The 27,862-nt window shown below is 32.4% G+C and overlaps 1 protein-coding gene across 1 annotated transcript in view; it reads right to left on the reverse strand.

Moving 5' to 3' along the window:
• Positions 1-27,862, reverse strand: part of LOC132715712 (B-cell lymphoma/leukemia 11A-like) — a 111,315-nt gene that overhangs the window by 12,081 nt on the left and 71,372 nt on the right. The gene's annotated exons all lie outside the window — the stretch shown is intronic.

Consider the following 27,862-nt stretch of genomic DNA (forward strand, 5'->3'; position numbering starts at 1 on the left):
ATTCATTATTGATGATAAGACACTTTGTACTTCAAAGAAACTTTACAGTTGATGATAACTTTAAGGAATCTGTCAAGAAATTAGAACTTTGAAATCTTAAAAACATTTGAATGCTGTCCATCCTATCGATTAGTGAAATGTATAGCCTACCTGTTGTTAACATACATGTACAAAATAATCATTGACAGTACGGTCTACAGGTCATAATTATAGTAATGCTTGTTTTATTATATAGACAAATCAACAATGGATCTATAGAAGTATAATAAAGAAATACTACATGTATATACAAAATGTACTCTATTCTCCTACAAAAAATGAGTTTATATTTGTCCACATACCATTAGCAAATGTTGTCGCTAATTTTATTCAAATATACACTCAATAATGACCACAGGCCATCCATAATATACTAAAAATGAAGAATATATAAAAATTTCAATGTTTACATTTGGCAAATTGCCAATAATTTCATCACGAATTCAACAATAGTTCAAACTGAAGTATGTAACTGATATAAAAATGTTAGCCGCTGGCGAGCTTTACTTTTATTCACTGCGACATTTTTAATGACCCTAGACTTTAATGACATTGTCCGCAGTTAGTGACACTCTGACATATTCAGGTCAAACACTTATTCATCACTCATACATCTAAAACGTGCAAACAATCATTAAAATGATTGGTTAAACCCATAAATGTCCATCAACTCGAAGTAGTTTCCTTCCCCATATATTTCATTGGTACAGAAACAATACGTAATATCAAGAGTATTAGTAAAGAATATCCATCAAAGTTTTTGTTGAAAAAAAAAAACACAAAAAAAACTATTTTACACAAACTATATTTTAAGTGTTTAAATTCAGTCTTTAAACAGGAAACTAAAACTATATCAATTATTTAAAAGTTAAGTTTGATAGACTAACATCAAGTAGATTATCTGCACGTAACCCATAATTAACATGAATCTAGATTTATATTTGATCTGAAACTATTTGAACATCTCTTGAATTGTTTGAATGCACAGCTAAATTTGGTGAGAATGCGCTCTCTTTAAATAGATTTCTTGGCATATTCTTGGCACATTAATTATTTGCTCCTTTTTAAAAATAAAAAATGAATTTATACATGCTATTATACCAAATGCATCAAGCATAATGATTCAAGAGAGGTTAAATTTAATTAAAGTGTGCATTATATCAATTAGGGAGAGCATTGAATTTTATGCTATTATACAAAAGCCATACTAAGTCATACTGCTTTATACTTATATATCTTCAAAACATATTTTGTATATCATTTATTGTTTTTGTGAGGTATAGGTACTTAAATGATTATAAGATCAACGTACAGTCCACATCTCTGCGCAGTGAATGATTAAAATTCTAGAGCTCCATTCAATTTGATTCAATTCATGCTCTCTGCAAGTAATTCAAGAGAAGATAGTTAAGTGAGCAAGAGCTTCAGATAAGAAATTTAATGTTAATGTCATATTGTTACTTAAAAACAAGAGAAGGAAAAGATAATAATTTCAAACTCTCATTTTTCTTATCATACCTTAGAAGATACCTTAAGTGCACTACAAAACTAAACAATGAAAAAACTCTCAAATCTTAATAAAAAATCAAATTCAAAACTCTCTTTCAAACTCAAAGAAAACTATGAAATCTGAAGGATAGTGTGAAAGGTAAAAGCTGGATAATTCTTAAAACCTAGAATACCAGTCTGGTCATGTATAATAGGGTGGCATTACATGAAATATATCAAAACAGAATCAGGTGAGAAATGTCTGTTGGCAAGAAGTTTTATTTTTTCTGGCAGACTGAAAGCTAGCAGAGATAATCACATGTCAGCCTGACCAGGGGAATCAACAATTTGTGGAGCTAATTACTTTGATTCTCCAAAACATAATCTTGTAAGTGTTGTGTGTGAAACATTGAACACATTGATCAATGACCTCAGCCATCTTATGTCAGTAACAGGAGATTAAACAAATATCCTCCACATTTGTGTCTGTTTAAACGGTCCTGTATGGCTAGCCAGGTTCTACACTGGTCACCTAGACCTTTAAACTGCCTTATACTGACAACTGATGGGCGCCAAACCAAAGGTTTTTTTGTATAATCTTTATATTAACTATATGTATCTTATCTTTGAACAAGTTCACAATTTTATGTAACAATTAAAAGTGCTGACCAAACTCAGGTTTATACTAATTGTATACTTATCTGTAGGCTAAAAGATGAGAATGTCAACATGCTCTACTTCTTGGTTTATTTGACTTACTTTTCTGCTAAAGTTGGTCAATTTAGGACACAATGACCACTGGTCAGTTTGCACTTGGTCAAAAGCAGAAAAATACAGGTCAAAAACCTTACCACAGAGCACATTGAGTACACATCAGGTCATTCAGTGGGTCAATTGACCAGTCAGGTAGGTCACAGAGACAACAGTCGGTCAAGCAGCTTTTCATTGCCGGTATTCAATAATACTGTAAACCTTTATACTACAATTTAATTGTGTCAATGCGGGATTTGTTATGTTAAAACTGAAAGAAAAAGTGGAGAGAAAAACAGCAACAAAAAGCTACACTGTTGAAACAGATATTATTGTGCATGGATTAATTACTTCTAGAGAAAACATGACATTAAATGAATGATGGAATTATTAGCTATGTGATTCTTTTGGCTATAAATAGAAATAGCAGACATTTGTGAATCAACAGCTACAATGACATGTTAACTTATAATTACAGTAGGAATTAAAGGTGTGAGGCTTGTCACATGATCAACTAGTAAGATGCTGTTGGTCAATAATGAAAAGCGCTAAAAACGTATCTATTATACAATAAAAATTTGAGAATTTCAAAAAACAAAAATTGAAATTATAAATTAAACATTAACATTCTGGATCTTGCTTAGAAACTTTCTTAGAAACTTTGCTAGGGAAACACTTATCCCTCTCTTTCTGCTATCAAACAGATAAACCAACAACCCAGCCCAAACAATAGCATTGTTTAGTAAACCCCAGCAATTGTGCCTGAGTGGTGAACAAAACTGTGTTAAACTTTTTATGTCAACCCTTTCATTATTTGCTATCTTCTCCAATTGCCCATTATCATAATGGGAAATAGCCATGTCTGAATTTCAGTACATAATGACCTGTTGTTTGTGTTGGCCACAATCCAGGTCAGTGTGATCATGTGATCACAGGTGTTGCTATCAATTGGTCAGGTTGTCCTCAAGTGACCGCAACCTCCATTGATAACTAGGTTTACACAGAAACACTTGAGAATTAAGACTATCAGTCAAGAGACCTTGAGAGAATGTGGCTAATACAGCTTTAAGCATTACATGTAAATTGTATTACAGTATTATATAAGAGTACAATATTTAATCTGTCAGAAAGATTAATGTACCAGTATGTTCAAAATGAAAAAGTAAACATAATGCAATATTATTCTTTAGTGAGTTCACTTTAGGCCAGCCTTCACTGGAAATATTTAATGGCCAAGAAAAATTTTATAATTAAGAACTTGCACAGATCTTTAAACCTTTAGCGAGTTGGTGGTGATTGGATCTGACCATGTGAAAAGTGCAGACCGCTGGTATGCCAGCTGATCATGGTCTGCACTGTACTCACTCAGTACTCATTTTAAAATTTTCGTCAAATGATGAAAGGTTGAGACGGACAAGTGTGTTTATTTCACCTGATACAGATTAAAACATTTTACCTATAAATAATGTATGCTGATCTAAAAAAAATAACAATGGCAAAATAAGTTGTTGTTTTCATCCTGAGAAATAAACATGTCAACAGATAAATTGTTCTTAATTATAAAGTTATAACTAAGTAAAGTGGTGAGTGATAAACTGTAATAACTTAAGATAGAATAATGATACTTTTGCAAGTTACAAGTATTAAACATTAATTACTTTGCTGATTATTCAACAAAGTATTTCAAGCTGTAAAATTGTAGTCTATGAATTCCCATGTCCTGAAATGACCTTGCTGTATATTTACATTGGCTGCTGGTCTGATATATCTGGTAATTGAGGCTGAAATATAAACCATATGTAACCAATTAGTGCCAGCATTAGGTTGAGCAAATATACACTGCAAGCAGAGGTCTAACACTGACCTTAAATCACTGCTTTCCTCCTGTAACTAGGTCATTTCAGGTCAGGCAGCTAATGGCCAGAATTCTGCCAATAAATGAAATAATGACTGGGGGTAATTTGAATAAAATATTCACACTAATTGGTCATATTTTATACCAAATAGATATACCCACTAGATGGCACAAACTGTATTAAATATACATTGATGTATTTTACAGGAATAAAATGATGTAATTATGCAAAATAATTTGTCGGCTTTTTTTAACTTCAACAAATTAAGTCTGATTTCTTTTGGGTTTTTTTGTTGTTGTTTTTAATAGATTTCGTGAAATGAGCAACTACATATAAGGAGTTTAATGCAGTCGCAGATATGTTGGGTTGATCTGATGGACCTTATTCCATGGCTAGGTGGTTAAAGTCATCTTCCCCCTCCCTACAAACCAAAATAGTTTCATGTTTGTTTTTAAACATATTAAGTTATAAATTTAAATAGCATTTTCAATGTTGGGAAAAAATAAAGCAGTAATCATAATATGAGTCACTTTTTGGTATAAAATTATTCTGTAAATTTGACATACATGTAAAGTAATAATAACATAGTGGGATGAAAACAGCTGCTTTGGTCCTAACTTCCTAGATATAGAAAACAATCTGCTATTTTGCCATACTTATTTATTTTAATTATTCTGTCCAATTAACATTACAATATCACATTATTTTTACTTAGGTTATTGATCTTTAGGACATCATCACCTGTTGAAGTAATCATATTTTCTACCCAACTGGTGCAGGAATAGTGATGTCACTAATGAGACTGTATTGTTATAACATTCAGCTACAATATTGACCTTTTATCTTTACTTTTTAATATAATACATTTTTATATGAAACAATCAACATTATTAAATGTATGTCTTTGTGCATTTTCAAAAAGATAAACAGAGCACATAATTATGGATTTGTCTTAATTTCAATATAAGGTACTTATCTACAATAAAGAGTGTTTCAAATGCACAAATCCACTTAAATGAGTAAGAAGAATCATTAAAATCTCTTTCAGGAAATATCTTTATGGGAAAAGCTTAGTTCTAAGCCTTCTCACACACATATTCTGAAATCCTTACGCCAAACAAATAGTGCAGAAACAATCATTAGCCATTCCTATGGCCTGCACATTGTGAAAATTGGTAAGCGTGAGGGAGGGTGGGGGGTGGATGTGTTGATTAATTATCCAGACAGGCTTTGTTGAAAGTAGTATTCTGTAATACACACCCTGCCCCTGAAAACATTACACCTCTTATATTATTGGGTATTTAAGCTGTAACATTTTTAACTTTTTTAATTGGTACTATATATAATTATATATATAGACACAGTCATTATTGTAACAGCTAAATGATTTTCAATGCTATTCAATTTCTTTTTATACAGGTTATCATTTTTAATCAAATATAATCTAATTCAAAAACCTTATGCAAAACTCAATTTAGCTCAAAATATTTTTCTATACCTGAAGTCGTAACACTTTTCAGCGATACAAGAAATTAAGATATTTTGAGAAATCATTATAGAATTTTACAAAATATAAATGTTGTTGTTTACTTTACAACCCTAAATAAAATAATTTTTCACAACTATAAACTGTTTATTTACAAATACTTTTTAAACAAATTATAAACTGTTTAACTAGGTTAACTTTAAAATACATCTTGTTTAAAAAGCTACTTTTATGGAGTGATTTTCTAAAAAGCTTTATAAAGCTTCCTACTCAATCCGTAAAATTTATTTTATGTATTTTATTATGTAAATGAGATGATTACAAAATAAATATTGTTAAAACTAGAAATGTGTCCATAGGACACGGATGCCCCCACACGCCACTGTTCTGTCAATCTTAATACTTTAGGTCAAATATTTTTTTGGACTACATGTGCCACAAGTTGAAAACTAAAAATCAACAAAGGGCCATAATTCTGTTAAATTGATCGTAGCAAAAATTCCTTCCTTTACTACCATCTACACATTAAGGTTGTTCATCCCTGGAAGTTTAAGCAAAATCTGCCATCCGGTTTAAGAGGAGTTGCGTTCACAAAATTTCTGCATAGTATATAGTGAAAAAATCAACAAAGGGCCATAATTCTGTTAAATTTGGTCGCAGCAAAAATTCCTTCCTTTACTACCATCTACACATGAAGGTTGTTCATCCCTGGAAGTTTAAGCAAAATCTGCCATCCGGTTTAAGAGGAGTTGCGTTCACAAAATATCTACATAGTATATAGTGAAAAAATAAACAAAGGGCCATAATTCTGTTAAATTTGGTCGCAGCAAAAATTCCTCCCTTTACTACCATCTACACATTAAGGTTGTTCATCCCTGGAAGTTTAAGCAAAATCTGCCATCCGGTTTAAGAGGAGTTGCGTTCACAAAATTTCTACATAGTATATAGTGAAAAAATAAACAAAGGTCCATAATTCTGTTAAATTTGGTCGCAGCAATAATTCCTCCCTTTACTACCATCTACACATTAAGGTTGTTCATCCCTGGAAGTTTAAGCAAAATCTGCCATCCGGTTTAAGAGGAGTTGCGTTCACAAAATTTCTACATAGTATATAGTGAAAAAATCAACAAAGGGCCATAATTCTGTTAAATTTGGTCGCAGCAAAAATTCCTCCCTTTACTACCATCTACACATTAAGGTTTATCATCCCTGGAAGTTTAAGCAAAATCTGCCATCCGGTTTAAGAGGAGTTGCGTTCACAAAATTTCTACATAGTATATAGTGAAAAAATCAACAAAGGGCCATAATTCTGTTAAATTTGGTCGCAGCATAAATTCCTTCCTTTACTACCATCTACACATTAAGGTTGTTCATCCCTGTAAGTTTAAGCAAAATCTGCCATCCGGTTTAAGAGGAGTTGCGTTCACAAGATTTCGGGACGTACGGACAGACGGACGGACGGACGGACAGACGTACGGACTGACGGACACTCGGACGGACAAGTGCAACGCTATATGCTCCCACTCTGTGGGGGCATAAAAATCAGAAATACTGAAGGTTTTCTTGGTTTTCCTCTGATTTCTTGTTTTACCTATACTGTGTCTGTTGCTTTTACAGCTCATCACATTCTCCCCGAAATAATGGCAATAGAATGTTGGGTGATGTCCAGAAAGCTTGTTAAGAGTCAATGACCATATCATTGAAGTAATGGTAAAACAAATATGTCTTACCACCTAGACACTGCAAGAAATACCTGTTGTTTTAAAACAATCATATTGCCATTATATTTGTAGCTGTGTTTATTGATCGGTTATAGTTTTAAAGTTATAAGCTTATTGGTAAATTATTTTTTATTCACCATAATCTAACATAGATTTTGTAATGTCAATAATGGCCCTTGGTCAGTCATTTGAGAATCATTGCAAAGATATACAGAAATAGGTCACTGGCTCAAGTTCACTAAGGATAAATGTTGATAATGATTGATCTAGATATATTTATATACATGTATGTTCACATGGGCCTTTGACCTACTGAACAGAAACAAAGTCTACAGCCTCTATGAAGAATGAAAGTAAACAAAGACCGAGATCTTGTAGTTAATATTATGCCTATTTGCTCACATTATGAAATCAACCTGTTATATAAGGAAAAATAATGGAGGGTAAATACATGTTAAGAACACGTGGTATCTTCATTGATGATCACAAATAAATATTTTTTGGGAGCAAAGAATATAATACAGGGCCATGATTGTTTTAAAGTTGAAACTAGTGTTCTCAGGTTATAAGGAAAAATAAAACCCAGAACAGCGGTCAAAATAAAACAGCAGGTGAAATAGTTTTATTTACACAATTATTGTTATTCATCATTGCAAGCAGTCATACCATGTCATGGCAGGCCAGTTTTCACCAGACTGGAACCGTCAGTAGTAATTTTATATAATTTACACTACATTGGTATATCATGCATTTTTCAAGGTCATTGGCATATAAATGCATGACCGACCTACCAGTCAGCCAATATTGTGATACCAAAGCAGAACAAGTAGAGTAGAATGTAATAATCTCAGTTGCTTCCCTTTAGTCAACACTACACTTTTGGCGAGTCTTTAAACGGTTCACTTAAACCTGCATTTTGCTAATGATATAATTTCTCAATTTCTGCCTCCTGACCTTTATATTCATGTAAAGAGAGAACAAACATTATATAGATACATTTCCTTTATCATCATTTATATCATTATTTTTTAAAACTGTAGTTCAAGAAACCTTAGTAGAATTACTGATTAGGTTTCAAAGACAGTGAGTTGTACAGAACTAGAAATAAAGTTAATTAATTAAATCATATAATCATATACATGACACTAAAATACAGTTTTAAAATATCCCCCCCCTCCCCCACAAAAAAAGTATAATTTTTGTATGATCATTTCATAGAAACCAATCATAATTCATTATAATAATCACATGTTCACAAGTATGATTTTTTTCACCCATAAATTGTAGAGGAAATATGACTGGCCCATACCATAGGAACTCCCGAACGGGACCGCAGATTGCAGCACATATTTTCGATCGTGTAACAGTTTATAAAAACGTTTCTGCTACATCTAAATATCTTTTAGTATTATCCGAGTATATGGCCTTAAAAAATATATTATCAATTGAACCTAATCTGTCTCTTTTAAAACTGGTCAAATTTTACGGTATTATAAAAAAAAGAAGATGGTTTATTGCTGGTGTCCTTATCTTTACTATTGTCTATGAGATCAAGTAGTGCATGTCCTAGGTCAAGGTCACTTATCAAGTTATCATATTGTAATGCCAAGTTGGGCAGATGGACTCTCACTTAACACAGACCAAAATTTTTCAAATATATGTAATATTCATATATATTCATATAACCACATATTTTATGACTTCCTTCTCGGCCAGTACTAAATGTATTTTATACACATACAAAAAATATCTAGAGCGTAACTGACTGGCCAATGTTTTGAGCAGAGAAAATTGATGTCAAAAATTCTATAGCCACAAGGATTCAGGTCATTGACTCAATAATGTAGATATAATTGATAAATATTCAATCAAGATTTTACATTGATATATAACCTGAAGATTAAGTTTTTTTGCTTTCACCTAATATCCACACAAAATATCATAAAATTATTTCACTAGGAAAAATCTTCAACATAATAAATACTATTAACATGTATATTTGACAGTAAATCATACAATGAATATATAGATAATTAAGAATCCCTGCCTGAGATTATCTATTTCATCATCAACATGTCTACCTTGATTACACACATTTAAATTATCAAAAATTATATCCTAATAATTTAAGTGTTTTCTATATGTATGTCCATTCTTTATGATATGTTTTTGGCAGTATTATACTTCTAATAAATTGTGACAATTTTTTCATTTTGCTATTGTCAAATGTGATACTTCCTTCTTTTCCCCTGTTAATTTGTATAAAGTTAATAATGACAATCAGTTTTTCATGCAAAGTCAAACCAGGTGTTAATTTTCTACTAGTTCTAAAATGTGTTTGACAAATCTTAATCATGTGTGACATGTGCAACAGTATTATAAACTAAATGAACTTATAAATTTTGAAAAAAAATAAAAATAAAAAAATAAACAAAAAAATAAAATAATGTTGGTCAGATATTGAGAGAGTTTGATATTAGAATTCCTTTTATCAGCACACTGATCAGTTTCAATTTGAAAAAATCTATATGTTTTATAATTCCCTGGATTCATTCCCCATAAATATCAAAACTGAATTTATAGATAAATGCAATTATAAAGATAAATATTGAAATTAATTACGAATGTTCACTTTCAAACGAACTGCATAATTGATATGCGCGGTGAAATTCACATCCACAAGGGTCAGGTGAGACTTTTATTTTGTCCAGGAGCTAGTATGTAGATCAATAAACGTAATAGCAGCCATATTAAGCGTTAATTAGACTTTTCCCAGGTGATATATAATGACAAATATTCACAGACATTGCACATTTCAATTTCAATGTATTTCAGAAAAATGGCTTTTTTTGTGTGATTTTGAATTGCTTTCACTAATTGACTGACATGTACCCATCAATTTGTAACAATGTCATTTACCTTATATAACAAATAATTTATGTGAAGTGAAGGATACATCATATAGTTTAAGGCACTCAATAATACATGCAGTTTTTTTTCAACATATTTAGAGGACTACTGTACTTTAGCTACAGAAATTTAAAACTATTCCAGACAATACTACAGCTAAACTAACCTAGACAATACTACAGGTAAACTATCCCAGACAATACTACAGGTAAACTATCCCAGACAATACTACAAGTAAACTATTCCAGACAATACTACAAGTAAACTAACCAAGACAATACTACAAGTAAACTAATCACAGACAATACTACAGGTAAACTATCTCAGACAATACTACAGGTAAACTATCTCAGACAATACTACAGGTAAACTATTCCAGACAATACTACAGCTAAACTAACCCAGACAATACTACAGGTAAACAATCACAGACAATACTACAGGTAAACTATATCAGACAATACTACAGGTAAATTATTCCAGACAAAACTACTGGTAAACTATTCCAGACAATAATACAGCTAAACTAACCTAGACAATACTACAGGTAGATTATCCTAGACAATACTACAGCTAAACTATCACAGACAATACTACAGGTAGATTATCCTAGACAATACTGCAGGTAAACTATCCCAGACAATACTACAGGTAAACTAACCCAGACAATACTACAGGTAAACTATCCCAGACAATACTACAGGTAAACTATCCCAGACAATACTACAGGTAAATTATCTCAGACAATACTACAGGTAAACTATCCCAGACAATACTACAGGTAAACTATCCCAGACAATACTACAGCTAAACTAACCTAGACAATACTACAGGTAGGTAAACTATCCCAGAAAATACTACAGGTAAATTATCTCAGATAATACTACAGATAAATTATATCAGACAATACTACAGGTAAACTATTCCAGACAATACTACAGCTCAACTAACCCAGACAATAATACAGGTAAACTATCACAGACAATACTACAGGTAAACTATATCAGACAATACTACAGGTAAACTATTCCAGACAATACTACAGCTAAACTAACCTAAGCAATACTACAGCTAAACTATCACAAACAATACTACAGGTAGATTATCCCAGACAATACTACAGGTAAACTATCCCAGACAATACTACAGGTAAATTAACCTAGCCAATACTACAGGTAAACTATCCCAGACAATACTAGTGGTAAACTAACCCAAATAATACCATAGGTAAACTATCCTAAACAATATTACAGGTAAACTATCACAGACAATACAACAGGTAAACTATCTCAGACAATACTTCAGGTAAACAATCCCAGACAATACAACAGGTAAACTATCACATACAATACAACAGGTAAACTATCCTAGACAATACTACAGGTAAAATATGCCAGACAATACTACAGGTAAACAATCCCAGACAATACAACAGGTAATTTATTCCAGACAAATACAACAGATAAACAAACCCAGACAATACAACAGGTAAACAAACCCAAACAATACAACAGGTAAACAATACCTGACAATACTACAGGTAAACTATACCAGACAAGCCAACAGATAAACTATACCAGACAATACTACAAGTAAACTATTTATCCTAGACAATATTACAGGTAAACTATCCCAGACAACAATACAGAGCTATAAAGGGTAAACTATCCCAGACAATATTACATGACTATGAAGTGTAAACTATCCCAGACAATATACAGGACTATAAAGGGTAAACTATCCCAGACAATATACAGGACTATAAAGGGAAAACTATCCCAGACAATACTACATGACTATGAAGTGTAAACTATCCCAGACAATATACAGGACTATAAAGGGTAAACTATCCCAGGCAATATACAGGACTATAAAGGGTAAACTATCCCAGACAATATACAGGACTATAAAGGGTAAACTATCCCAGACAATAAACAGGACTATAAAGGGTAAACTATCCCAGACAATATACAGGACTATAAAGGGTAAACTATCCCAGACAATATACAGGACTATAAAGGGAAAACTATCCCAGACAATATACAGGACTGTGAAGTGTAAACTATCCAAGACAATACTACAGGGCTAATAAGGGTAAACTATCCCAGACAACAATTTAGAGCTATAAAGGGTAAACTATCCCAGACAATACTACAGGGCTATGAAGGGTAAACTATCCCAGACAATACTACAGGGCTAATAAGGGTAAACTATCCCTGACAATACTACAGGGCTAATAAGGGTAAACTATCCCAGACAATACTACAGGACTATGAAGGGTAAACTATCCCAGACAATACTACAGGGCTAATAAGGGTAAACTATCCCAGACAACAATACAGAACTATAAAGGGTAAACTATCCCATACATTATATAGTCCTGTATAATGTATGGGATAGTTTACCCTTTATAGTTCTGTATTGTTGTCTGTGTAAACTATTCCAGACAACAATACATAGCTATAAAGGGTAAACTATCTCAGACAATACTACAGAAATATGAAGGGTAAATTATCCCAAACAACACTACAGGGCTAATAAGGGTAAACTATCCCAGACAACAATACATAGCTATAAAGGGTAAACTATCTCAGACAATATTACAGGTAAACTATCCCAGACAATACTACAGGACTATGAAGGGTAAACTATCCCAGACAATACTTCATGACTATGAAGGGTAAACTATCCCAGACAACAATATAGGGCTATTAAGGGTAAACTATCCCAGATAATACTACAGGGCTATGAAGGGTAAACTATCCCAGACAATACAACATACCTAGTAAGGGTAAACCATCCCAGACAATATTACAGGTAAACTATCCAAGCTATCCAAGACAATACTACAGGGCTATTAAGGGCAAACTATGCCAGACAATACTACAGGTAAACTATCCCAGACAATACTACGTACCTGGTAAGGGTAAACTATCCCAGACAATACTTCAGGGCTCATAAGGGTAAACTGGTAAACTGGTAAACTATCCAAGACAATACTACAGGGCTACTAAGGGTAAACTATCCCAGACAATACTACAGGTAAACTATCCCAGACAATACTACAGGTAAACTATCCCAGACAATACTACGTACCTGGTAAGGGTAAACTATCCCAGACAATACTTCAGGGCTCATAAGGGTAAACTGGTAAACTATCCAAGACAATACTACAGGACTATTAAGGGTTAATTGATGATAACCATTTCAATGCTTGATCCTTAAATTATCTTGGTCATTTTTTAACACACTAACATTTAGTTGTGCACTTTGATGATAAATTTTACATATGAGCTTTAAAACAACCTACATCATATTTTATAAAATCAATATTGTGAATGAGGCTGCTAGAACTATATACAGCATAAAACATGATGTCCATCTGCTGCATGTGTGATTGATGTATACAAACTTGTCCACACTATTTAAAAAAAAAATGTTATAAAATGTTTCATCTGGCTGGCAGATGTTACACAACATTAAAATACACTATGACATCATTTTTTTAACAAACCAAATGAAGTCATATTGTACAAAAACAACTTAGTAAACTATACCAGTATATGTCAGTACTATGTCAGTAAATTTGAAAATTGTTTTCCATTTTAAAAGCTTTGAAAATTCAAATCATTCATAGTTACCGCCTCTCCCACTCTAAATGCTATAAATACTCCCCCCCTTATAATCATAAATGTATAATGATTTTACAAACAAAACATAGTATATAATGATATTACTAATAGGAGATAGTATAAATAATATTGTAGAGTATGTAATATTTAAAACTAGAAACATGCTTTACAAATATTTAAAAGGCTTGCTGATACACCTCAACAGTATAGCAGGATATATAGTCTGTGCTAAACATGTATAGCAGGATATATATTTTTTTCTCAACATGTATAGCATAATCAGGCCTGATCTCTTTATGTATAATATGATGAGGTCTGTACTCAACATGCATAGCATGATAAGATCTCAAATATCAACAAATATAGCATAAAATCTAATAATGTCTGATCTCAACATGTATATCATAATAACTAAGTTTGATCTCTAATAATGTCTGATATCAACATGTATATCATAATAACTAAGTTTGATCTCTAATAAGGTCTGATCTCAACATGTATATCATAATAACTAAGTTTGATCTCTAATAAGGTCTGATCTCAACATGTATATCATAATAACTAAGTTTGATCTCTAATAAGGTCTGATCTCAACATGTATATCATAATAACTAAGTTTGATCTCTAATAAGGTCTGATCTCAACATGCATATCATGATAACTAAGTTTGATCTCTAATAATGTCTGATCTCAACATGTTTAGCATAATAAGATCTGATTTTAACATGCATAGCATGAAAAGGTAAAGTAAAGGTTTTTGTTTAGCATTATAAAGTCTGAAGCATAATAAGGTCTCAAATCTCAACATGTATAGCATAATAAGGTGGATCTCATCATGTATAGCATAATAAGGTCTGATCTCATCATGTATAGCATAATAAGGTCTGATCTCAACATGTAAGGCATAATAAGGTCTGATCTCATCATGTATAGCATAATAAGGTCTGATCTCATCATGTATAGCATAACAAGGTCTGATCTCATCATGTATAGCATAACAAGGTCTGATCTCATCATGTATAGCATAACAATGTCTGATCTCATCATGTATAGCATAACAATGTCTGATCTCATCATGTATAGCATAACAATGTCTGATCTCATCATGTATAGCATAATAAGGTCTGATCTCATCATGTATAGCATAACAAGGTCTGATCTCATCATGTATAGCATAACAATGTCTGATCTTATCATGTATAGCATAACAATGTCTGATCTCATCATGTATAGCATAACAAGGTCTGATCTCATCATGTATAGCATAACAAGGTCTGATCTCGTCATGTTTAGCATAACAAGGTCTAATCTCACCATCTATAGCATAATTAGCATAACAAGGTCTAATCTCACCATGTATAGCATAATTAACATAATAAGGTCTGATCTCACCATGTATAGCACAGTAAGGTCTGATCTCAACATGTATAGCATAATAAGGTCTGTTATCTTTATGTATAGCATAATTAACTAAGGTCTGATCTCAGTGTGTGTAGCATGCTTGAGCATACCTGCAAGGATTAATAGATTCTTAAGGCAAACACATTTATCAACAATCATAACAACAACAAAAACCCCCAACACCTTTCAAAAATCTATCTGAAAAAATCCAATACATGCAATTTGCCATCTTCTTCTCCTTATTGCATAATTTTCTAACAAATGATTCAAATTAAGAAATTAAAGAGAAATATACCATCCAAAAATTATAGAGAATAAGTGAAAATCAATACACTGGGCTGTAAACTACCCTTCATTCTTTAGTAAAACTCATTAAATCAGTTAGTTTTGGTCAGAAAATAGGAGAAAAGAAGATTCCCCCCCATTTAGTTTGTTTCAATCTGTTATAACTTAGTAATGGTTTGACATTAATAAGAAATAAAAAATAAAAAAACTCAAGAGTGGGAGGGGGGCAAGATTGACTGTAGCTGTTTAATTTTTTTTTAAATTTTGTCTAACTTTACATAATGCATGCATAGTGTTTCCAGATAGATGCAGCCTTTAACTTTTAAATTAATTTCTAACACAGTTTGTCAGAAATTTCAAATTGAGGCCTTCTTATTGGATGAAGAATTACAGCAATTACAATGACTAAAATGAAATAATACAATCTTATCCATTTTTTCTTATCCATTTTATGGTAAAATAAAGAATAAAATTATATTTTGATGATAAATATCATGTTAGAAATATATTAGTTCAAAATACCAGCATGAAGTGACTTTTCTTTATATACTGACAAATATGTGTATTTTGGTTTAAATAATTCAAGGTAGTTTTCTAAGTTCTGTCTATAGAGCTTCAACTATGTGTCAGGTTGCTGCAAATATTTATCAGGTTGCTACAACTACCAGTCACAGTGCTACACTTACTAAGTGTCAGGTTGCTACAGCTATGTGTCAGATTGCTGCAACTTAATGTGTCAGGTTGCTACAACTATGTGTCAGATTGCTGCAACTTAATGTGTCAGGTTGCTACAACTATGTGTCAGGTTGCTACAACTATGTGTCAGATTGCTGCAACTTAATGTGTCAGGTTGCTACAACTATGTGTCAGATTGCTTCAACTATGTGTCAGATTGCTTCAACTATGTGTCAGATTGCTTCAACTATGTGTCAGATTGCTTCAACTATGTGTCAGATTGCTTCAACTATGTGTCAGGTTGCTACAACTATGTGTCAGATTGCTTCAACTATGTGTCAGATTGCTTCAACTATGTGTCAGGCTACCAGTCAGGTTGCTACAACTATGTGTCAGGTTGCTACAACTATGTGTCAGATTGCTGCAACTTAATGTGTCAGGTTGCTACAACTATGTGTCAGATTGCTTCAACTATGTGTCAGATTGCTTCAACTATGTGTCAGATTGATTCAACTATGTGTCAGATTGCTTCAACTATGTGTCAGATTGCTTCAACTATGTGTCAGATTGCTTCAACTATGTGTCAGGTTGCTACAACTATGTGTCAGATTGCTTCAACTATGTGTCAGATTGCTTCAACTATGTGTCAGGCTACCAGTCAGGTTGCTACAACTATGTGTCAGGTTGCTACAACTATGTGTCAGGTTGCTTCAACTATGTGTAAAAATTGCTGCAACTATGTGTCAGGTGCTGCAACTATGTGTCAGGCTAATACAACTACCGGTCAGACTGCTACAACTATGTGTCAAGTTGCTACAGCTATGTGTCTGGTGCTACAACTATGTGTTGGAGCTGCAACTATGTGTCAGGTGCTGCAACTATGTGTTAGGCTGATACAACTATGTGTCAGGTTTCTGAAACTACCAGTCAGGTAAAACTATGTGCCAGACTGCTACAGTCAAGTTCCTACAAATATGTGTAAGGTGTGTCAGGTTGCATATCTTTCTGACATTAGAACAATTTTTTACCAAGATCATTTACAAAATCATCAAGCATTTTGATTGTCTATTATGTAAATGTTCCACTGTAAAGGTCTCTTACTTCAGGTTATTTGCCCTTCACAAGTACCAGGTTCATTAAATTATTTTCCATTTTGCAGATTTCCAGCTAGGAACTGGGTGGTCATTGGTTTTACTTTTTTACTTTGATTCCAACAAATAACTTCAATAATAGACTTAGGGGCACAATAAATAAAAGCTCCACTACATAACCTAATTTGTTCTGTAACTGTCACACAATTCTGAGTTATTAATGTCCTTTATTTGTGTTTCACTGCAGCTGTCACTAAGTCATCAATAATAAACATGACATAAGGACCTTTGGCAAACATACAGGAAACAATAGTAGACTCCTTCCCTCACTTCATCACTTAAACACTTATAAAAAGCAACATTATATTAGTATGTGAGAAACATCAACCTCAACAACATTCTAAAGCATTAAATCAAAACAATAATGGTATCTTTGATATTTAAGTCTTTATAACAGAACAGATAAAATTTGATCTACTATAAAACATATATGGGATATGCTAAGAAATTTTCAAATGTACATTTTCTGTCATTCACTAACAAATATTTAAACCTTTATTTCTCAGTTTGATCACCTACAAAAGTATAAATACACCATTGACAAAGAGAACTATCCTTAAAGTCAGCAAAAAAAGTGCAAGTGAGATGTTCATCTGGGAAACAAAAGCCTGCAATAATTTGGAAAAGTTTTATGTGACAGGCAAAATGTTAATATTTTAACACTTGCTAATGACTTTAACCAATACCATTCTACAAAATGCAAAAAAAATGCAACAAACTGCAACTGATTAGTGAAATAGTGAAATTATCTGATTACATAACACAATCAAGTTAGACACAACTTCTGACGGAAATGGTAAATCTTGCACTTGGAAATAAAAACATATAAAAAGGTGAGCAAGAAAAAATTTATAATGTATGAAAAACACTGAAAATAATTATTAAATCCTTTTCGACCAATAGCTTTGTTATATGTTATTTTTCAGAACATTAACCAGCAACACGTATCTAAGAAAGTTGGCTAGAGGTTGCTAAAGAATTGGTCTTGATGAAAGTTGGTGAGAAACCACTAAACCAAAACAAAACAAACTTCATCAAAAAGTAGGTTACAGTCAGGCAAATGAAATTTTTAGCTATTATCTGATCTACTTTTTAACAGAAAGTGTGGCCCACACAAATATTTCATGTACACAGTTCTGAGAAGTGAAACTAACTGACAATAGCTTTATCCACAATGTGATTGTATAATGAAATGTGACAGTTTACAAAGATCCTCGTACAACTCTACATGATTCTGCAATTTGAAATTAGAATTTGTCTTTTCTCCATGAAACCTGATAGAATAGTTCTTGTCCAGAAAATCTAATAAAAAAGAAAGAATTGGAATCTTTGTACTTATTTCCCCACAAAATGGAAACAATTCATGCAGAAATCATTAACTTTGCTTTACAGAGTTTTAGAGTCCAAAAGAGTTTGATAAAGTATAATTATACTTTTAAAAGGCCATGTTTTAAGATTTAAAAACTATCTTATAGTTAAAGTTATAAAACATAACTGCTTTATTTCTGTTGACAGACATTTTCAGAGGAACAACAGCAATTCAGGAATATAGCTATACTATTGGCTGTAGTCTTGACTTTCTAGGACGACAAAAGACATTTCTCAATATGCAATTTAGAACATGTTAACTTGGACAGTTTCACCTGGTGGAACTCCCAACCCTGTGAAAAACAGTTTCACCTGGTGGAACTCCAAACCCTGTGAAAAACAGTTTCGTCTGGTGGCACTAGCAACACCAGTTTTACCTGGTGGAACTCCCAACACCAGTTTTACCTGGTGGAACTCCCAGTGGAACTCCCAACACCAGTTTTACCTGGTGGAACTCCCAACACCAGTTTTACCTGGTGGAACTCCCAGTGGAACTCCCAACACCAGTTTTACCTGGTAGAACTCCCAATATTATATTACCTTTACATATATTTTACCAGGTGGAACTCCAACACCAGTTATACCTGGCCCATGGAAGGTTTCCAAATCCTAGTAAAACTCATAATACCAGTTTTACCTGGTGCGATTTCTAAAAACACTGGTTTTACAAGGTGTTGGAATAGTGTTTAAATTAACATAAATGCAAACTTTCTATTGGTCAGGACTGAAATTCAACCAATTAAATACAACAGGGACTCGATTCTATTATTATATTTCCTTAAATTTGTATTGTATTTAGCTAGACATGTTTATTTTATTTACCAACATAAATTTCAAGAATAACTGCCCATGTTTAAACATGTAAAATGCTGTTATCATGATGAATTTTCCTGCAAATATTGATATTGAGAAATTTCTAAAAATTTCAATATTTCGCAATAAATATTGTAGGAATGTTCATCTATTGTGCTTTTCATTTAATCTATACATAAAAGAATAAGCCTTGGGGATCAGAAACAATCAATTCTAATCACGAGAACAATGGGCACAATTAACAACTATCAAGATAATATCCTTTGGAGCATTCTCAATTCTAGAAAAGAGGAAATTCTAAAAAAAAAATACAAAAATTCAGTTTTCAAAATTTCATTTTTCAAAAAAATTATCATTTATAAAGTTATAATGATCTATTATCAGTGGAATTAAGTTATTTGATCAAAGATGGTATGAAGAGATTCAATTAAAAGTCAAAGGCAAGATGAAAGGGCAATATAATAATAGATACAGGACTTAAGTTTTTCCAACTGATGCTAAATGTCTTAAATGGATCTCTCTCTACAAAACCATTCATCATTATTGGGTAGGTTTAAGACTGTGCCAGCTGATCTTGACCTTCACAGGCAGTATGGGTTGCTTCATTCAGTGCCAGGAGGTTAAGGGTTCAAACATGCGAAGTTTCAAATAACTTAATGGAAAATTTAAAATTGCATAATACATGTATAGAAAAAAGAAGAACAGTGGAAAGGGATATTTTGCATTATTAGAACTCTTGTATAAAAAAGTATGTAGTATTAGTTAATAAATTATTATTCTTTGATGCAATTAACAGATAGATCTATGTTAGTTTTGAAACAATCAAACATAAATACGATCTCCTACAAGCCACATATCTTTATGACTACACTATTATCATTAACAAGTCCGTCTTTTGCATTAATATTGCAGCTGGCAAAAACTGTTTGCTTTATGAAATGAATGCTTCAGTTTCTACTTAGACTGTCTGCTAAAATGTGCATATATAATGCCAGGAAAGCAATTACAAATCTCATATAAGCGATATTATCTAATTACTATTGGTTAAAGAGAATCATAACTAACAAACATTATCTTAGGTTAAAATAGCCGAAAAATAAAACGTAAAGTGTTAACATCTGTTAGCACTATCCTAGTAACCAAAACTCTAGAAATCACCCTCTGTGATCTTAATATATATAAAATGTAAAAAAATCCTATGCAATTTTCTTATAGCATACAGAAATCTTGGTAATATGCCATTATTACGCAATAATCTCCAGGTTGTAATCAAAAACACTTAAGAAAAGGGTGGTCACTGTAGTGTAATTTCGAAAATGATTCAAAAATGCTTTGATGTTGGGAGCATTCATAGAAACTGTCTGAGACTCTGTAAGCGATTGCAGAATTACCCGACTGGTTTGAATTTGCAGGTCACGTAGCAGGGTTAAGTTTATCCATATATTAGAGAGACTGGTTATTAGGAATACAGATATTAGCACAGCCTCTTGTTAAGCTGATCCACCTGGCCTGGCGCAGGGCCACGCTTGTACATTTTTTTATGCGTCTGCTGCATGCTAGTACTCTTCATTTCACATAATTCGGGAGAATCACAGAGGGTGTGTACATACTCTTATCACTTGCATTTCCTGGAAAAAACATTATCGTAATCCTTTCCCTCTTACCTGCCGTTTGTGCACCTCTTCTCCCAACTTATACCTATGTTATATTATTTACTTCTCATTTCCTATTTCATATTTTGACAAAGAAAGTACTAATATGTTTTTATAAGACATTTAAAGTAACTTGTGTGGAGTAATTCTATAAATAAGCCACAGTTCAAGGGAAGAAATATTCTAGTTATCTATTTTAAGATTTTTTTCTTTTTGCAAAAAAAAATGTATGTTTTTAAAATTGTTATGTACATGTATATTTAAGTTCATATAATTAATAATTTAAATGGCAGTATTGTATTATCTCAATAAAAATTTAGATTTTATTGAACAAATATACATGTATAATATTATATACAGTTAGAAAAAAAAGTTATGTAAAGCATGTAGTGTATGTTTCAAGACATTGGTAAAATGATAGAATGGGAAAAAAAACAAGTGCTTTAAGTCAAGTCCAGTTTCACACATATGCCCTTCTCTTTAATAAACCTATAAAACAAAGGCACTTTCATCACTGTAACATTAGGTAATTTTTACCCACAATACTTAGGTTACAAATTCAGGGAGGGGGATTAAAGAAAAGTGAAATTATATCCGACCCTTCACTAATGTTTCTCTCAGCTCATAAAAGTAATCACTTACAGACGGACACTTGTCAACATTTTGTATGTGTCCTTACTCCTTTCTATTTTGATTTCTAAAATTGTTTTTTTTACACCATGTTTTTTGTACAATCTTTTTTTATTTCAGGTCCAAAATAATGTTGCAATAACCATTTATCGAGAACTTTTGTATATTGTATAAAAAGTATATTGATATAAATGTTTGAATTGAATATATATAATAAAATATTAAAATATTTTGTTTGAAAATATACTGTATACTGCTGCTGCTGCCGTTTGGAAACAGCTCAAACATGATCAAAGTCAAGATAAACATTTTTCTTTCATTAATATCATATTTCAATCAACTTATTTTATATTTATTTTTTCAAATATTTTTTATATTTCTATAAATGACCTTTAATTATTTAAATATATTATCAACAGATCTGTTTATATGGGGGTGACTGTCGGAAAAATAAAACCATTCAAAGAAAGAAGACAGCTTCAGTAAAATTTGTAATCTAGGATAATAACGATTTTCCTAGTATCAGGCCTATAGGGCATTACGCTAGTCAGTCTCCGGTACTATCTATTAACATCAACTTTTGTGACAAAATACTTGCTTCCGTAAGCTTGCCTAATTTTGACCAAAACTGATTATCTGCCTCGCTAAATAAGCTCTATTGGGAATTTGTAAAAAACAATCTATAATCAGTAATATTTGTATGTGCTCCCTTTTGTAACCAATGGGACATTTTATGAATTTCCAAAAGCACTTATCTGGCTTGCTTTTAAAGCAATCTTGGACAGTTAAAGTCTACAGGGAATTTCTTTGATAACAGAGAAATCAGTATTTAGTATCTGTCACCTAATGCATGTAAATTTTCACTAAACTAAGATTTACTGATACATTTGATTTTCATTCTGTTAAATATCAAAATATATAATGTCCTTGTGATGTTTAACCCTTACCACACTAAATATCTTAAATAGACTGCTCCATCTCTCAATCTGGACATAACCATTCAACAGTTTTAGGGAAAATTTCAAAATGAGCATTGAGCAGACGATGCAGACCATGAGCACTGAGCAGACAATGCAGACCATGAGCATTGAGCAGACGGTGCAGACCATGAGCACTGAGCAGACGGTGCAGACCATGAGCAGACGGCACAGGGGATGTACAGGCTGATCCTTGTCTTCACAGTTTGGGTAGAATCAGTGGCCACCAGGAGGAATAAGGATAGACTCAGTAGGGTATTTATCTGAATCAATCTTTTTTCATAAACTGTAAAATCAACATTGAATATTTTTTTCCAATCTATACTGTTGTACATGTTGAACCTGGAATTAAGGATTAACAGTAGTTTCTATATTATTCTAAGATCCTGTCTAAGTCAGGGATGTTGATTCATTCCATTTTACACTAGTTACCATTTGTATTAGTAACCATTCTGGACTACGGCCAGTTGATTACTATCGCATTTTTTATTTCCCGTAAATCGTCATGTCAGTTAAACTAATCACCTCTCAACAAAAGCAATACCAAAATGTTTATCTCACTTAAAAATTATTAAATCAAATACAATAACTTTTTTCCATTGTCAAACACATTTTTTATCAATAAGTGGACTAAATATTTACACTCTTCACAGATTCATTATTATCTCCCTTTTAATACAATTTAGTAAAAAACATATTACTTAGCAAACTGCAAATGGATAAGTTGGCTATGTACATGTATGTATCTGATATTTGGCTAGTTAAAGCACTCAAGCCAGAAGGCTTATCAGAGATAGAAAAAGAGCACTGTGTTGTGAGAGAAGTTGATTCTATCTTTCCAGCAGGTACATCTTGAATTTCTATCTCCCACTGTTTGTGTGATGCAGACTACAAATAAAAGAAGTATTTTGAGAGGAATGCTTAAGGTGTATGGCTGAAATGTCTGATCTTATGTAATGGTTATCTGTGTTAATAGACAAGTTATAAGCTGCAATAAAATGCTGAGTTTATATGAAAGTTATGGCATTTAATTAAGTAAAACTCCTAAGAAGTTTAGAGGATCCAAGAATTTGAATATAATCCCTGCTGCTTCCCAGCAAGGACCGCCAGAAATGCAAAGAAGATTTAGCACCAGCTATGCCATGGAAGATTATGACCTATTACATGTGGAAAACAATTCACTGTCAGTAAATATCCTCAAAATGCTGTTGGGAAATGGGTTTTGAGAACACTACTGAGCGCCAAAATAAGCCGACAGGCGATGAAATCCCAAGATACCAGTAAAGTGCCCGTGTTGATTACCAGCAACAGATTTGTAAGTTTTCATCAGTTCTGCAATTCAGTAATTGGCATGGATAAAAATAGCCGCAGACAGTACTTCCTGACATTCAGAAACTCTCCAGAAAAGAGCAGGAAAAAACTTTAATGGCAAGAAGAAAAATAACTTCTTGAGATTACAGCATTATTTTTATGTAATACTTGGTGTTTTGCCATAATAATCATACTTCTTATGTTATCTCACCCAGTGCCCCCTAGTGGCTAATTACAAACCTATCTTGCACGCCATTAAAATCTATGGCAACAAAATCTGCATGGAATTAAGCAAAGGCGCTGTTTTCAATCTGGCCCAAGCTTCATGAGTACTTCCGAGCCAAAAGTGGCTTTGCATTCCATGTTTTATAGTCGTCAGACTGTGAGAAAGGTCAGGGAATCTTGCAAGCTTCCCTCGGGCAAGTGTTTACGTGCCGAATAATTAAAACAGTCTCAGAGTGATGATTTTTTACATCTTTTATCGCATACATTTATGACTACAAATAATGGAAACACTAGCATCAACAAGGAATTACACAAACTATAAACTTATTTCATAATTGATTAATGGGCCTTGTGGATTATGAGATTCAACAATGGCCAACAATGTAAAAACTTGCCAAATATTCTCACTGCTAGGTCTACAAAAATGCCATAAATGTCTTTAATGCTTATGTCCAAGGATAAAATGTCGACAAAAAATGCTGTTCATAATCTTTCACTGCCAACCAAGAATATTTGCCATCATGTTTCACACTATTTTCCCAAGGCAGAGTAATGTGTGCAAGTGTACATCACTTATCCATTTAATATTTACACCACACTTCTTTTCTGACTTCATATAATTATCATTATTTCATTAGTAGCCAAATACTGCAGAAAATAACATTGCATATGCACCTTTGAGTGACCATTCAATGGAATAGATTCCAATGCATGGTGGCTAAAATTTGTGACCCCAGAGCCAGACAATTACTGAATAATACTATATGCCAATTTTCAAAACTGGGAAAAGGAGACTTTTAACATTTCACCAATATGCCTAATTTTGTATCAAAATCACCCCTTTAAAGGGCCACAACTCTCAATATGCATGATGCAATCAGCATATCAGAAGACACCAAGACCTACTACACATGTTTGGTTATAATCAAATGAAAAATTTAAACTGCCTTCATGCAAACAAGGGAAAATATATACATTTTTTGTCTTTTTTAGGGGCAACAACTCTGTAGCACATGTTGGGGTCAAACCATTTCATAACAGAAAACTTGATAAACCAGCGATACAAGCTATGTGCAAGTTCGGTTAAAATTAAATAACAATAACTTAACTGGCCTAAACAGAATGAGAGATAAATATATATTAAGCAAAGGCCATGTACAATGTAAAGGTCAAGGTCATTTATGATTCAAGGTCAAATTTATTTAGATTTTCTTGAAGGTCTTTGTTCAATAGATTGTTTTGTGCCAAAGTATGAAAACAATCCATTGTTACAAAGATATAGCTAGTTGTAGTAAAAATCAAGCAACAGTCAACAATTTAACTTTGAGGTCATGGTCATGCATGGGTCAAGGTCAAGTTTATTCCAAAGGGCTGTTTTGTGTAAAAGTATGAAGATGATCCATAAGAAATTTGATGATAGAATTATGATCAATGTTAATTTTGGATTGCAACAGCATTGGCAACAGCAACTTTACCGTAACTGTTGCAATAATTTAAACTTTTGTTTTCTTTGGAAAAAGTCCAGGTAATAAAATGGCATGACATATATCTATTTTTAAGATAATCCCCAATATAAATAAATAAAATGATAAAGAAGAAATATTCAAAATAAATCTATAGATTAATTTGCAGGGCAGAAATAAACCTTTCAAAACAGCTTTCTCATTCCAGTCAAACAAAGTGGAATATTTTCACTTATTTGGGCATTAATAGCCTTTAGCTTACGAGACTTATACCTTAACAGGAGCCGATTTAGTATTCCAGGCAGAAAATTAATCCAGTAACTGTAAAATTGAATTAACGGCATGCCACCAAATGTATTAGCAATGGATGACAATGAAATTCTTCGATTTTTACACTGCCTCTTTAATGGATTTAAATTCTCATTACACCAATATCAACTCTGCTAACACTGTCTTGTTGCTTTTATTTCATTCTCCTGTGTTTTTTTCTTCATCAATAATATAATTTTTTATCAAGTCTGAAGCTGTGTCTGATAATTATTTGCTCCTTTTAAAAAAAAATATGAAAATCATGTCATTTAATTTTTGTTATTATATTATAGGTTAAATGCATTAAATCAAAAATATTTTTTATCAAAGAAGTAAAAAGATTTTTTTCCCTTAAAGTAAATTAAAATTTTTGCAAAATATGAACATTTGGTTAGAAGAGGACAAACTTTTATCATTAAAGCCTTATATTACAAAAATGGAAGCATATCTTATTTCACTGGAAAGGAACATGTAAAACATGTAAGAAAAGCAAAAACACTTTCTACAAAATTGTACTGTATCAGAAAATGTCAATATAATGATAGTGAAAGAACAGAATATAAAAGAGGTTAGCACTGTAATTATAAGAGGGTGATTAACTCACCCTCGTGATTCTTGAACCTTCATCTACAAAACTGTTTTACTGCATGTTAAACATGTTTGTTCACTTTTAACATGTTTTGCTTTAAGAAATATGGAACAAAGTCAGGCAACCAAAATCAAAATTCTAATTTTCTTCATTTAAGTTGCTGTATTTTACAAATTAACTTATTCTTGAAACAGCAAGAATTGATATTATTATGCCACTGGCTTTTGAAAATTCCACCGTTGTCTTACAATTTGCCCTTGAAAATATAAAGGCACAAAAAAGCGGAGATTAATGGTGTCTCAGATATATTGCATCTTCTAACTCTGCAAACAAAACATTCTGCATACAGAATACCGCTCTCTTGGGTTTTCATCGTGCACATTCATATACAATGGGCTTGGCAGAACATGGACGTAAGTTATAGCTCCAATGTTATGACATACAACCATTTTGAATGAGGCTTTTTGTTGTTTCGTTAATAAAGGATTGTCCCCTTAAAAATAGAAATAATAACTAACTAAAAGGTCAATGTTGTATGAATAATGATACAACATATGTCCGGTTTTTCTTAAACAATTTTACAAAACTATCTTTTTGTACATTATCATGTAAATGAAAACAAAATAAATACATTGCTGTTTTTCTTCATGATATTCTTGAACATATCTACAGAAAATACATATATATAAATTCTGTTGTGTAGCTCTTCTTACAAAAACAAATCAAGTGCCAAGTGCGCCCTGGGCATTTGCATGCGTTAACATTAAATTTTCTGATACTTTAATTGCATTTTCTGAAAAACAAATGGGGAGAATTGGTCCACATAAAGCAAGTCAACATCATTAGTGGACCTCCATGAGTATCAATCAAAGTGTCACATGATTGCTTTCCTGAGACATTCCTGCATGTAGCTCTGAAATCATGTCCGTAAATGCTGTAACATGTCTTTTCTCTCAAAGGCACACAACACTATTAACATGTAACGCAATTACAAACCAAAAGTCACACAAAAATCAAGTTTTGCTTAACTCCCTAATGCTCTGACCTTTTCAACACATTACCTAGAATTGGTTTTAATATTCTTCTTATCCAATGCATCAATGAAGGTATTTGGAAAATCTCATTGCATTT

This window comes from Ruditapes philippinarum, unplaced genomic scaffold (genome assembly GCF_026571515.1).
Source record: "Ruditapes philippinarum isolate M1 unplaced genomic scaffold, ASM2657151v2 ctg456_1_1_1_1, whole genome shotgun sequence".
Taxonomy (NCBI): Eukaryota; Metazoa; Mollusca; class Bivalvia; order Venerida; family Veneridae; genus Ruditapes; species Ruditapes philippinarum.